The sequence below is a fragment of the Dipodomys merriami genome, unplaced genomic scaffold, assembly GCF_024711535.1.
Source record: "Dipodomys merriami isolate MVZ:Mamm:240054 unplaced genomic scaffold, mDipMer1.0.p SCAF_1570, whole genome shotgun sequence".
NCBI lineage: Eukaryota > Metazoa > Chordata > Mammalia > Rodentia > Heteromyidae > Dipodomys > Dipodomys merriami.
The window spans coordinates 43,417-56,942 of NW_027202905.1; the positions used below are offsets into that span (position 1 = coordinate 43,417).

The 13,526-nt window shown below is 42.8% G+C and overlaps 1 long non-coding RNA gene across 1 annotated transcript; it reads left to right on the forward strand.

The window, feature by feature from the left end:
* Positions 1–1,425: 1,425 nt before the first annotated feature.
* LOC138827543 (uncharacterized) lies at positions 1,426–12,185 on the forward strand. The gene is made up of 3 exons (XR_011372122.1): positions 1,426–1,539; positions 2,076–2,195; positions 12,052–12,185. It is a non-coding gene; the product is annotated as an uncharacterized lncRNA (long non-coding RNA).
* The last annotated feature ends 1,341 nt before the right edge of the window (positions 12,186–13,526 follow it).

Here is a 13,526-nt window from a genome sequence, read left to right on the forward strand (position 1 = left end):
GGTAAATTGTCCTGGGCTATTGTTTAAAGATCTTAAAGACCAGCAGGATCAAAGCCTGCCAAGCCTATGCAATGTATCTTTAACCAGTCTGTGTAGGAATTTACAGCCCAGCATGAGGTGGGATAGTCCCTTGGAGCCACTGAGAGCCTGGGCTGCTGCGGGGGCTGCTGCTGCTGCTGTTGGGGAATGATGACCTGACAGCCACCTGGAGGAACTCCTGCCTGATTCCATCACCTGAGTCTGCTTCCTGGTTGACTGCTGCTAAATCTAAGAACTTGTGGGACATTCTTTTAGGTGATATCCAGAAACCCTCTCTTCCCACAGTGGATATTGGGGACAAGGATATCACTGGCTTGCTTGCCTTAGGCACTTCAGTGCATAGTGACTGGAAATCCACTCTATGGTCACAGCCTAGTTTGGCTCTGGTATGGTAATAACCTGAGTGTGTTATCAATGGAAATAATAAACTGAAAGGGATCGGGAGGTAGTAAAGAAAGCCTTGGGAAAGGAACTGGAGAAAAATTGGTATCCCCTTTGGATAAGAAAGGATTTGAAAAGTAAGGATTGTCTTTAAGACAAACCTCAGAAAGTTTAAGTATGTCACAGATGGTATGAGTATGTCTTAAAATTGGAGCTTACAAGTGCAGCTGGTATAAAATTAAGTTAACTGTGATACACGGAGTCAGGACTGGTGGAAAAAAAATGTAAGGGCCCTGGTACTGTTACTTTTGTTACAATCGGACCTTGTATACTCAACAGACTTGTAAAAAAAAAAAAAAAAAAAAAAAAGATCAGCTCAGTCCGTCTATTAGTTCTGAGATCCAAATACCAAGCATTGAGAACAACTGACACCACACAAGATAATATAGAGACACCCTAAATTTTAAGATTAAAATTAGTCCAAAGACAAGAGGAGGGAATGAAAGATTGAAATTGGGGCTATGTCCATTTTACAATATGCTAACTGCTAATTCTGCTTCTGTAAACCTGCTTGTGCTAACACTGACTCTTCCCTTCCCAGAAATAAGTTAAAAAGTTACAAAGTCCAGATGCAGGCCCAGGGACAAGGTCTGCAAACATAGATAAAAAACAAAAGCATATGTTCTCCTGAATTCCTGTGTAAAAACTCACGGCAGGGGGCTCAAGACAAGGACCATCTGGCCAGCCCAGCAAACTAGGTCAAATGTCAACCAATCGCGAGCCTATAACTATGTGGACTCCCCCCCAGAGAAGCCTCCCCTAGGGAACCAACCAGTTTTCAACAAACAAGTGTTACAAAAATGATTGCTGGAGTATATGATAATTTTTAAGCTGAGCCAATCCTGGGGAGCCTGGGGTCTTATGCTAATCCTGTGGTTTTTGTCTTTAAAAGGGCCTGTAAACCGCTGCTCCGGGCTTCCAGTCTGCCTTGGACAGGGAGCCCGTTTGCGCAAACGCCTAATAAAATCCTCTTGCTTGTTGCATCTGCTGGTTTGGAGTCTTGGTTCGTGGGGTACCCTCCCGTAGAAGAAAGCATCCCAGTGAGTCTGGGGTCTTTCAGTGAGTCATGTAGCTCTGTACTAGAACAGCTTAACACCAATACAATGCACCTCAAGCCCTGCCTTCCCTTGAGGACCCTGCCTGTCCAGCAAGAGCTCTGCTTATCTTTTTCTTTAATAAATCTTTGCTGCTTTGCCTCTCCCTCTGTGTCTGTGGACTTTTCTTCAAGACCATTAGACAGCCTTTCAGTATCATAAGGCTTCTGATACCAAGTTGGTAAAACAACTAACAGGAAAAATTATTACTATATACCTGACTTTGCTTTAACCCAGTCTTACTCTGCGCAGGACCACAGGATTTTTTTTTTAATATTATTTTATTTTATTTGAGAACATACTGTACAGAGGGGCTACAATTACATGGGCAGGATAATGCATACATTTCTTACCAAGCATTGCAGCCTCCTCCTTTGTTTACCCTTCACCTCCCTTCCCAGCCTCCCCCCTCCCCCCACCCAATTATACCCCCCTCCCCCCCCACCGACATTGTAAAGCTGGTTTTGACATGACATTTTGTACTTCTCATTGTTGCAACAGGTCCACCTGAAGGACCACAGGATTTTATGCATGGAATAGTTACAAGCCATTTTCTCTCCAAAGCTTTTAGGATGACTTCTTTGCATTCTGGAAACACTGGTGAGAAACTTAGCTCCCAAGGTAGGTCATACAAATTTTAAAGCTTCTTAATAATTCCAAAAGGATATCTTTAAAAATTAAAAACCCAAACAGACTTTTCTTTTCTTCCATTGACAATTGTTAGGTTAGACAGACTGCAATTGAATTGCAAGGTCAACCAACCAACATTTATATTGACTATTGGAAAACTTAGAAAAGGAAGAGGAAGTTCTTATTTGTCGAGAAGGTTCACCTTGCAGATGAAAGCGTGTCAGAAAAGACCACAGGAGCCACACACTGCCAGATGTATTCAGTGTAGACCTTTCACTCACGTGTGTCCCAGCCTTTGGCCCCTGCAGGACAGAAAAGCCACTCCTCAGTGCATTCGAACCTCCACCACCCAACTGGACTTTGGAGAGCAGGTCATGCTGTACTTTGACTGACAGGGCTGCAGAAAGGCTTCCTTTATATGCATCAACAGAGGAAGGAGCTCTTTCCTGCATGTATTGTGCTGAGGACAGAGAGTAGATGAGACTTTATTTCCTGTGCTTCTCATGGCCCATTACTTCTGGGACTTCTGTGCACCAGAATTTAAAGGGAGGTGAAAGGCCATGACCACAGTGTATAGCTGGCTGGAAAACTGGGCTGTACCTTGGACTCAGCTGGAGAGATGAAAAATATTGATGCCCTTTTTTGTTGGTTTGTTCATTGTTTTTCAATACTGAGGATAAACTCAGGGATTTGTGCTCGCAGGGCAGCTGCTCTACCACTTGAGACATGCCTCCAGCGCTTTTTATTCACTGATTTATTTATTTAATGTTGGTCATGGGGCTTGAACTCTGGGCCTGAGAGCTGTCCCTCACCAATCCAGCTCAAGGCCAGCACTTCACAACTTGAGCTACAGCGCCACGTTTAGTTTTCTGGTGGTTTATTGGAGATAAGAGTTTTGTGGACTTTCCTGCCCGGGCTGGCTTTGAACTGTGATCCTCAAATCTCAGCCTCCTGAATAGCTAGGATTACAGGTGTGAGCCACCGGCCCCCAGCCCCCTTTTATTTTTGAGGTAGGATTTGCTTTGTGTCTGGGACAACCTGGTCTGCAATCTTCCTTCTCATGCTTCCCTGCATTTCTGGAGGTGACAGGCAGGCTCCTCTGCACCCAGCCATTGTGCTTTCCCCACAGCTGGGAATAATAGGTGTAAATCAACAAGCCCAGCCATTGGTTGAGATGCAGACTTGTCAATTTCTTTTTGCTTAAGCTGACTTTGAACCATGATATCCCTGATTTCTATCTCCCAAATAGTTGGGATTAGAGGGCTGAACTACTGTGTTCAGCTTGATGCCTGGGCTTTAATTTGTTTGGGTAGAGCTGTCATGATTTCAGAAAACATATGAAGTGCTTACAATACACAGAAGACTGAACAATACATTGTTAGGATTAGAGCACAGAGACTCTTGGGTCTTACGTGTTTAATTCTGCCTGGTTGGTAGATAATAGACTTACAAAGCCATTGCACCTTGTAGCCACAGTTCATGTGTGGTTTTGGTCATTGCTCTCTCTCTCCTCTCCCGATGATGAATGTGAACTGGCATCTCATAATCTATGAATGGCATTGAACACATCTTTACAAGTTTACTGGTTTTTCCCATTTCCTCATGTGAAATACCTGTTCAGGACTTTTGCTAATTTTTAATGTTAAGATGTCTGCTTTTGTTTTTAGGCCTATTTTTTATTTATAAGTTTTTTTATTGTGAAAATACAGGGGGGTTACAGTTACATGAGCAAGGTAATGAGTACATTTCTTATCAAACATTGATGCCTCCTCCTTTGTTTTTCCCTACCATCCCTTTCCTCCCACTTCCACAACTACACTACTGCCCCCCACAGTTTAGCACTGCATATGAGCTGAACACTTTGAATCATCTGTAGATTGCTGAGATTACCTAGCACAGTGCAGATGTCATGTGAATAGTTGCCCTTTCACATCATTTAGGAAATAATGACAAGAATATACATGTTCAGCTCAGATGCACTTTACTTTGTCTTCCAAATATTTGAATTTGTGGCTGTGGAACCCAGGCATACAGTGTCCAGGCTAGAGAAGTGAAACTGCTAAGTGAGTCTGAAATCATGCCCTTCAAAAATACTCTATTTTTAAATGTCAAAAAAATCCACAGAAAAGCCGTCCATTCTTTAGAGTCACATAATAACTGTAAATAGCTTGTCACTTATGTTGGAATTCACCAAATCTATGACTCTCCTGCCACAGTCCAAGTTCACCTTGCCAGGTAGTGAGAAAACCCTAGGAGATTTATAAAAACCACCACTTAACCTGTTTTACACAAAGACAACTCAGATGAATCTTGGTTCCTCTTTCACTATGGACGGGGTATGAGAGGCTAGGGTTGGGGGGACCAGATCCTCCCGAGTTCCTAGGTGCCCATTGGGACTTCAGACCTCTAATGCCAGAGGGTCTGTTGGTTTCAAGTTAATGTCAGAGCATGAAGAACATCTGCTTCATTCTCTTTTGTGCAAACAAGCAGATGAGCAAACCTGTCCAAGACAAGAGGACTTCATTGTGACAAGCAATTTTTCCTGCAAACAACTTGGCATGTGTGTCAGCTGTTTGCAATTCCAATGACCTTTTGATGGAGAACTGAGAACACTGCCAAATGGCTCCATTATGACTAGTCATTCTGATCTTTTGGTTGACTCTTCTTTGGAGCAGTGTTTCTACATGAAGATGGGTGGAGCAGTTCTCATGTCTACAAGATTTGGGGACTGCTCAGGAAGGTATTTGTTCCCACTGAATCAGGCAAAGGTGATACCTTATTTTTCTGGCTTCTACTTTCTATCTGCAAGATTTAAGCCAGCTCTCCAGAGGCCTGGCTCACAGATGTTGCCATCCCAGCGTTCTGTCCTCTGCTGTCTACTGACTATTCCCTCCAATGCTGGGCTGGCAGAATTCTCTGGTTTCTCAGCAGCGCTCTGGTCCTCTCAAGAAGAGAAACAATCAAACATAAACCCATCCAGATGTGACTGTGCAACTCAAAAGGTAGATTTCCAGGCCTGTTGTGACTCACCATTCCTCCAGATTTGATTGAAACGAGCCTTTGCTCAATGATGTGTTCCTTGTATTTTTCCATCAGACTGAAAGGAATGCCTTTGTTTATGTAGGGGGGTAAGGAGACTTTGCACTGTACATAAAAGGATGGCACCGCCAAGGCCAGGGAGTTATAGATCCTGGATCTGTGCTCGCCAATCATGGGGAAGTATGTGGCTCTAAGTCATGTATGGGATTTTCTTAGGTAGAAAAATCTATTGCAATGTATTATTCTTTTTTTTTCCTTCCAAGGAAGGCATTTTTTTAAATTTTTTATTGTAAAGATACTATACAGAGGGTTACAGTTACATGAATAAAGTAATGAGTACACTTCCTATTGAGCATTGTTACCCCCTCCATTGTTTTCCCCCTACCATCCCTTTCCTCCCAACCTTCCCCAGGTTCTTTTTTTTAAAATTGTGATTAAGTGATTACATAATTTCCCAAATTTCACAGTATTGTGGAATAATGATGCTCATTTAAAGTCACAAGTTCATTCTAACTTTCCTGGAGCAAATTGTCTATCACAGTCTATAACATATAAAGTTGTACACATATACCCCATACATGTGATCAGCAGCATGGGGATATTTAGTAGTGGTTCAGAGTTCTTTGTTTCTTAAGTCCTGTTAGTTCTGTCGTATCACCTAACGTTTTGGTTTTAGCATCCACTTATCAGGGAGACTATGTACCGTTTGTCTCTTTGCTCTTGGCTTACCTCGCTCAACATGATTCCTTCTAGCTCCATCCATTTCCCTGCAAATGCCATTATTTTGTCATTTCTAATGGCTGCATAGTATTCCATTGTGTATAGATACCACAATTTTTGTATTCATTCATCTGTGGTGGGGCATCTGGGTTGTTTCCATATCCTAGCTATTGCGAACAGTGCTGCAATAAACATGGAGGTGCACGTGTCCTTTTATATTGGTTCCTGTTGTTCAGGGTAGATGCCTAGAAGTGGTATTACTGGGTCATAAGGGAGGTCAATCTTTATCTTTCTAAGGACCCTCCAGAGTGCTTTCCAAAGTGGTTGTATAAGTGTACATTCCCACCAGCAGTGTAATAGGGTTCCTCTTTCACCACATCCCCTCCAGCATTTGTCGTTGGCTGATTTATGGATGTGGGACATTCTGACTGGGGTAAGGTGGTATCTCAGGATTGTCTTTATTTGCATTTCCTTCACCAGCAGGGATGATGGACATTTCCTCATGTGTTTCTTTGCCATTTTTATTTCTTCACCTGAGAAGTCCCTCTTTAGTTCCCTTGCCCATTTAGTAATTGGTTTGTTAGGTTTGGGAGGGATTAGTTTCTTGAGTTCCCTGTATATACAGGATTTTAACCCTGTGTCTGATATATTGCTGGTAAATATTTTTTCTACCTTGGTTGTGATAGATTTAGCTGTGCAGAAGCTTTTTATTTTAAGGTAGTCCCATTTGTCGAGTCTCTCTCCAACTTGTTGTGACCCTGGGACTCTGTTCAGGAAGTTCCTTCCTGCGCCTATTAGTTCAAGTGTCTCTCCTACTCTGTCCTGCAGTAGTTTCAGAGATTCAGGTTTAATGTTAAGATCTTTAATCCATTTTGAGTTGATGTTGGTGCATGGTGATAGGCTGGGGTCCACTTTTAGTTTTCTGCATGTGGCTGCCCAGTTTTCCCAGCACCAGTGGTTGAAGAGGCTGTGTTTCTTCCATTGTATATCTTTGGCTCCTTTGTCGAATATCAGCTGGCTGTAGACCTGTGGATTTATTTCTGGATCTTCTATTCTGTTCCATTGGTCTTCGGGTCTGTTTTTGTGCCAGTACCATGCTGTCTTTGTTATTATAGCTCTGTAGTAGAGTTTGAAGTTCGGCATGGATAGCCCTCCCATGTTGTCTTTATTCCCTAGAATTGTTTTGGCTATTCTAGGTCTTTTGTTGTTCCATATGAATTTTTGGACTGTTTTCTGTATTTCAGTGATGTACGTCAATGGGATTTTAATAGGAATTACATTGAATTTGTATATTAATTTTGGAAGTATTACAAGGAAGGCATTTTTTAAAGAGATTTCACAAATATCAACACTCATTTTTCCCCCAATATCCCAAAATTCACAAATCTCTTTGAATCAAGTGATGTATTTTGGTTCAGAAAGTGTGGATGTTGAATCCACTGAGGGCTGTTTCATCCAGGGGTGCAGTCAAGGTCAAGACGCACACAGCATTAATAAACATAGCTGTGGCTTCATTTTTGGAGCTGCTCTGATGCTGCAGACTGAAGCTAGGCATAGGTGAATCTTGCCCAGCAACCCAGACTGTCCTGTGGGTAGATGACTTGAGTTTATCAGCCTTCCATCAGCTTCTTTCTATTAAGGCAGTCATGGATGGGTGTGGTGGCTCCCTTCTGTAATCCCAGCTACTCAGATGGTAAAAATGTGGGAGGATAAAGATATTAGGCCAGCCCAGGCAAAAAAACAAGTTAGTGAGATCCCCTCCCCCATCTGAACCAATCATCTAGGCACACGCCTGTCATCCCAGCTACATAGGAGGCAAAAGTAGGGGGAGCTCAGTCCAGGCAAATAGTTGAGATGCTCGGCAAGCATGAAGTGCTATTGGTGTGGATCCAGATATAGAATGCCTGCCTAGCAAGGCCCAAACTCTGAATACAAACCCAGTACTTTCACCACAAACATGAAAAGAAAAAAAAGATTAGTCATCTCACCAACTAACAACAAATATACAATATTATTCACTACAGGGAAATAGAGCAGCCTAGAGAAATTCTGGGTGTCCCGGAACAAACAAATTAATGTCTGGATGGCAGTGCCAGGAGTCACCACAGCCAAGTGTCTGAATTTTCCTGTACCTGGTTGCCCACAGCCTCACACTGCTGAGAATTTTCTGCCCTGTGTTACTTTTAGGTCATTTTGTTTTAGGAGCGGAGACCATGAACAGTATTGACAGATTTATTTTAGCAGCTGGGGGCAAAAGAGGCCAAATAAACCTACAACAGAAATTCATATTTTGGGGCTGGAAGGTGGCTCAGTGGTAGAGTGCTTGCCTCACATGCATGAGGCCCTGGGTTCGATTCCTCAACACCACATAAACAGAAATGGCCGGAAGAGGCACTGTGGCTCTAATGGTAGAGTCCTAGCCTTGAGCTGAAGAGCTCATGGACAGCACCCAGGCCTAGAGTTCAAGTCCCACGACCAACCAAAAAAAAAATTCATATTTATTTTGCCATTAGTCTGCAGACTTAGGCAAAGAGCAGCAGGAGATGAATAATATAAAGACCAAGGAATAGAGAAATGTCTCAATCAATACATATAAACACACATATACACCATATATATATTATATAGACATAATATTAACATAAATACACATATGTGTGCACACAAATACACATATACAAATATGGCTAGCCTTTGTAAATACACATACACAATCACACACACCCACACACAAATATATCCGTCTCAGATTGTTTTCCTTTCATTCTTCCTGATGAAAACACTGTGTGGCTGTGTATGCAAGTTGGAAGTATGCTAATTTGACTTAAATATTAACAAACTCATAATTGGGTATTAAAATTTGAAAAAAATAAATCTTCCACGCAAACACAATATTAAGAAACATGGAATACAATTTCAAAACAAAGGGTACATGCACTTGCACCCCCATTTGCAGACTACCCCAGGCAATGATTGAAGTGCCTGATTTCATGGTTAGAGGCTATGGCTCCCCCTTGTGTTTACAAGAACCCCAAATCTTGCACGGATTTTGGTCACTCTTGGGCTGTTTCAATATTCATTGCTACTTAAACATTTAAGCACTTTTGTGCCAGACCTTATCATTAAACCATGCTTCTGCATGTGCTGACAATCCTATCTGAAAGGCAGTCACTTTTGAATGGACAGGACATAAAATGCCATCACTCAAGCCCCCAAATCACCCAGATTGGCCAGGCAGTAAACTCAAGTGAGCCCTTAAGGAGCATTTTAGAGAAAAATACTGAAAATAGAAAAACAGAATCCTAAAGGAGATATATACCCTACATGTTCATGGAGAAACTATTCTGAAAGAAAGGCTCTTCTGCTCTGTAAGCAGCTATTGTTTTCCTTTAGCAAAAAAGATCATTGTACTGCATAAATTTTCAGTTTTTTTTTGTTTGTTTTGTTTTTCTTTGCCAGTCCTGGGGCTTGAACTCAGGGCCTGGGCACTGGCCTTGAGCTTCTTTTATTCAAGGCTGGTACTCTACCACTGAGACACAGCACATTTCTGGCACAATTCAGAACCATTTCAGGCACAATTCCCAGCATCTGCCCCCAGCTTGTCACCAAGCAGAAATAAACTATTGGGAATTGTCAGAGGGCTGGCATTTGCCTTGGGAGGTGAGAACCAAAGTTCTTCACTTGTACTTCAGCTGTGAGCCAGCAGTGAGCTGAACAGCTGCTGCAGGACAAGGCTAAGCAGAGATGTTGGGGTGGGGGTACAGGTGGGTTGAAGCAGGAGTCAGGTGCACAGATGAGTGGTTGGGGCTGAGGGCTGAAAGAAGGCCAGGGAGAGGTCCTAGGGTTTAAACCTCTGCAGAGAGCCAGCATTCCAACATAGAGCAGGTTGGGGATTTCAGTGTGGAATTGTTGGAGCTGGCAGGGACAGAAATAAAAGGCTTTTCCCTGCATTTGGCCAGAGAACACTGGCAGAGAACCCTTCCCTCAGTTGGGAGGGAGGATCAGCTGGTATGGACTGTCTGACCTGGACAGTTATGGAGTCACATATCTAATTATTCACAATGCAAGGCGATTACTCAGGGTGATGTATATTTTGTATGTATGCAGGGTAGTAGTTTGAGAGATAAAAACTGTTGGTTAGGATGCTGTGATTTCTGGCTACTGTAATTTTATTTTCGGAAGCAAATGTCTCTAATGATTCTCTCTACAAAACACAAGAGAGTTCAGCAAAGCAATTGATAGGCAATAATGAAGCAAGCACATGAGAGTTGTTTATTACAAGCTCCAGCCTGGATTTAAAACGATCACCGACGCCAGCAGGTCAGAGTTGAGAGCCATGACCCTTCCTTCAGCAGGGTTTTTACAGGATTTCTGGGGCATTCTATACACCATAGTATCACATAGCAAATCATATCACACCATGGGAAATTCATAAAATAATTCTAAAAGATGATTAGTTTAACTCGTGCAGGAACCGACCAGGGACTGGGGGTTGGCTGGTTCTTGGGGCTGATGCTCTTTGAAATGATCTGAGCTGCAACCAAGTGGTCTTTATCTTGCAGGAACATTTGGAACTTAGCTCTACTTTGTGGAATTTACTGTAAAGGGTACCGTAAAGGGTACTGTAAAGGTTCCTGGAATTTGGGCCCAAAGGGAGTTGCTGATACAGTTCCTGGAGTTTCAGTTATAGTGCCTTAACAGGATAGAATCTAAGCTAAAATGGCTATGTTATATTTTGTTCGGGCTTCACACTCCCTTTTTTGTTTTTGTTTTTTTTCTCAATTGTGGGGCTTAAACTCAGGGTCTGGCCACTGTCCCTGAGGTCTTTTGCTCAAGGTTAGCATTCTACCATTCTGAGCCACGGTACCACTTCTGGTTCTCTGGTGGTTAATTGGAGATAAGAGTCTCATGGACTTTCTTGCCCAGTCTGGCTTTGAACCACTCTCCTTAGATCTCAGCCTTTTAAGTAGCTGGGATCACAGGCATGAACCACCAGCATCTGGTGACAATGCTCCTCTTAATATAGTTCATTCTCCTCCCATTTCTCATCATATAATAAGAGGTTTGAACCAGCTGACTTGATGACATCTCAGGTCTTGTCTGTTGACAGTCCTCTGGTGACAGTGGCTGCAAGCTTGTTCCATTTTTTGCAACAAGCTCATCTGCATGTCAGTGGCCATGGAATGAAATCAGAAGTGGCAGAGGAATGCTCAGGTTTCTGGGGAGGCAGAATGCTTGTCACTCAGCGAAACTCAGATTTCCTTGGTATGCACCATTGATATATCATTAAAAAAACACATACAGGGCAGAGGTAATGACATCAAAGTAAGTTAATGATGTGGACCACTTATTCTTACTATGACTTATTCTGGCAGGCTAAATTCTGAGGCCATCAAGATAAAATTTCAGGAATGGCTCTTTTGTTAATTATTGATTGCAAATGGAAGAGGAATGGTTTCTCATCGGACACTATTACAGGGAACTTGTCTGCTCTTAGGCTCCTCTTGTTTTATTCCTCAACTGCCAGAGATTGGCAGCATTTTGGCTGTGTTTGTGCATACGCTTGTCATTTGTGTAATACAAGAGATGATGTCCAGCTTGGCAGCATGTTCTCCAACATGGCCATGAGAATTCAGACTGATTATTGGTTAAGCTGGTAACTGAGTTAGACTCTGGAGGACACGGTCAAGGTCAAGGTGGAACTAAAGGGCAGCCTTGTAGAGGCTATCAAAGAAGGCATGGGAGGGGGCAGGCACTGGTGGCTCATACCTGTGACCCTATATAGTTAGGAGGTTGAGAGCTGAGGATCTAGTTTGAATCCAACTCAGGCAGGAAAATATGTAAGACACTTATCTCCAATTACTACCATGAATTTTTTTTATAAAAAAGCCAGAAGTGGAGCTGTAGCTCAAGTGATAAAGTGCTAGTCTTGAGCAAATAAAGCTCAGGGACAGCGGCCAGGCCCTGAGATCAAGTCCTAGGACCGGGACAAAACAAACAAGCTCAGATCAGCAGCCCCTAGAGTTCAAAATTATGTTTCTTTTACCTTAAAAATACCTAAGTATAGACTTTATTCTCTTCCTCCTAGGATCCTGGAAGCCTGTCATCTTCCCATGTTACTTCTGATATAAAGCGAAGCCCATTTAGCTCTGCAGCCTTTAGACCTCATCTGTTAGCTCATACAAAACAAAATTTATATTAAATGGAATTTCAGAAACATCATCCTGGTCTAAATTGAACCTCACTTGATGGGAAGCAAAATGTGTGTTGGTAATTTTGCTTTGGATTCTTGCCTTGGGGCTCTTTGAATTCTAGGGCTGAAGGGAGAGAGAGCCCCTGTCCAGACCTCAGTCTGCCCCTCCCAGGGTGTGACTCCTGACACCTCGCTCTTAGTCACCCCCCCCAACACGTTACACACCCCAATCAGACGTAGAATAGAGGGAAAATGATGACCTCCTAGAAGCTTCACTTTTCTCTGTTCAGACCCCTGATTGAAAAAGAGCAACTCTAAAATATGACAATCACCCCAGTATCTCCAATATCAGTCCTTTAGGCTGCTAGACCTTGGGGGACACTGGCAGCATTTGTTTGGGCAAGAGTTGACAAAATAGGGGTGAACACATAACATGTGGAAAAGCATGAAGACATAAAGCCAGAATCCATCTTCAGCTTGGACTGTTCACTCCCAGGGAAAATGCTCTTTAGATGGCGGGGCATGGATGGGGCAGGAGGGCAGCGCAGGTTTCCAATGACAGAGAGGACATAGTGACATTCCAGGGAAGGCCCACAGTGGCCCTGGGAGGAGCTGTCATTGCTCCAACTCCACAGAGCAGGGCATGCAGGGTGAGAAGGGCCTGAGGTCAGGAAAAAGATTGAGCAGGAGTGATAGATATGCTTGGTAACTTTGTGTCACCCTCTAATCAAGTCAAGCGTTGCACTTAGAATCCATGATAACGCTGGTACTCAGCTTTCTTCCTAGTTCTGCTTCCCTTGTAGCGGGGATTACAGAGATGTACTGGCTTGGTTTTATGAGACAGTGTCTCATTAAATATTTTTTCATTTTTATTTTTTTATTGTGAAAATACTGTATAGAGGGGTTACAATTACATGGGCAAGATAATGAGTACATTTCTTATCAAGCATTGTAGCCTCCTCCTTTGTTTCCCCTTCTCATCCCCTCCCATCCTCCCCCTCATTAACTATTTTCATGCCTGCACCAACCTTGAACTCGTATCCTACATCTGATATCTCCCAAGTAGCTGAGATTATAAGTATGATCCACTGAGCCCAGCCCTCACACCTGTTTTTCCAGTGATCAGGTGAGAAGTACTTTGAGGCAAAGATGGGAGAAAAATCAGTTCTGGTCATAGAGGAATTTGGCTCTTGCTTATGGAAGACAGTTGACTGACCAAAACTGAATACAGCCAATGTGGCTGCTGGTTAGCAACAATTCATCAGGTCAGATCAAAGTCACCAGTGTTTTAGCTTTAGATAAGCAACTCACCCATTGAGGGGAAAAGTAAAAACAGTCTAGGGTGATTTTTGTTAGTAGTAGAAGAGTTG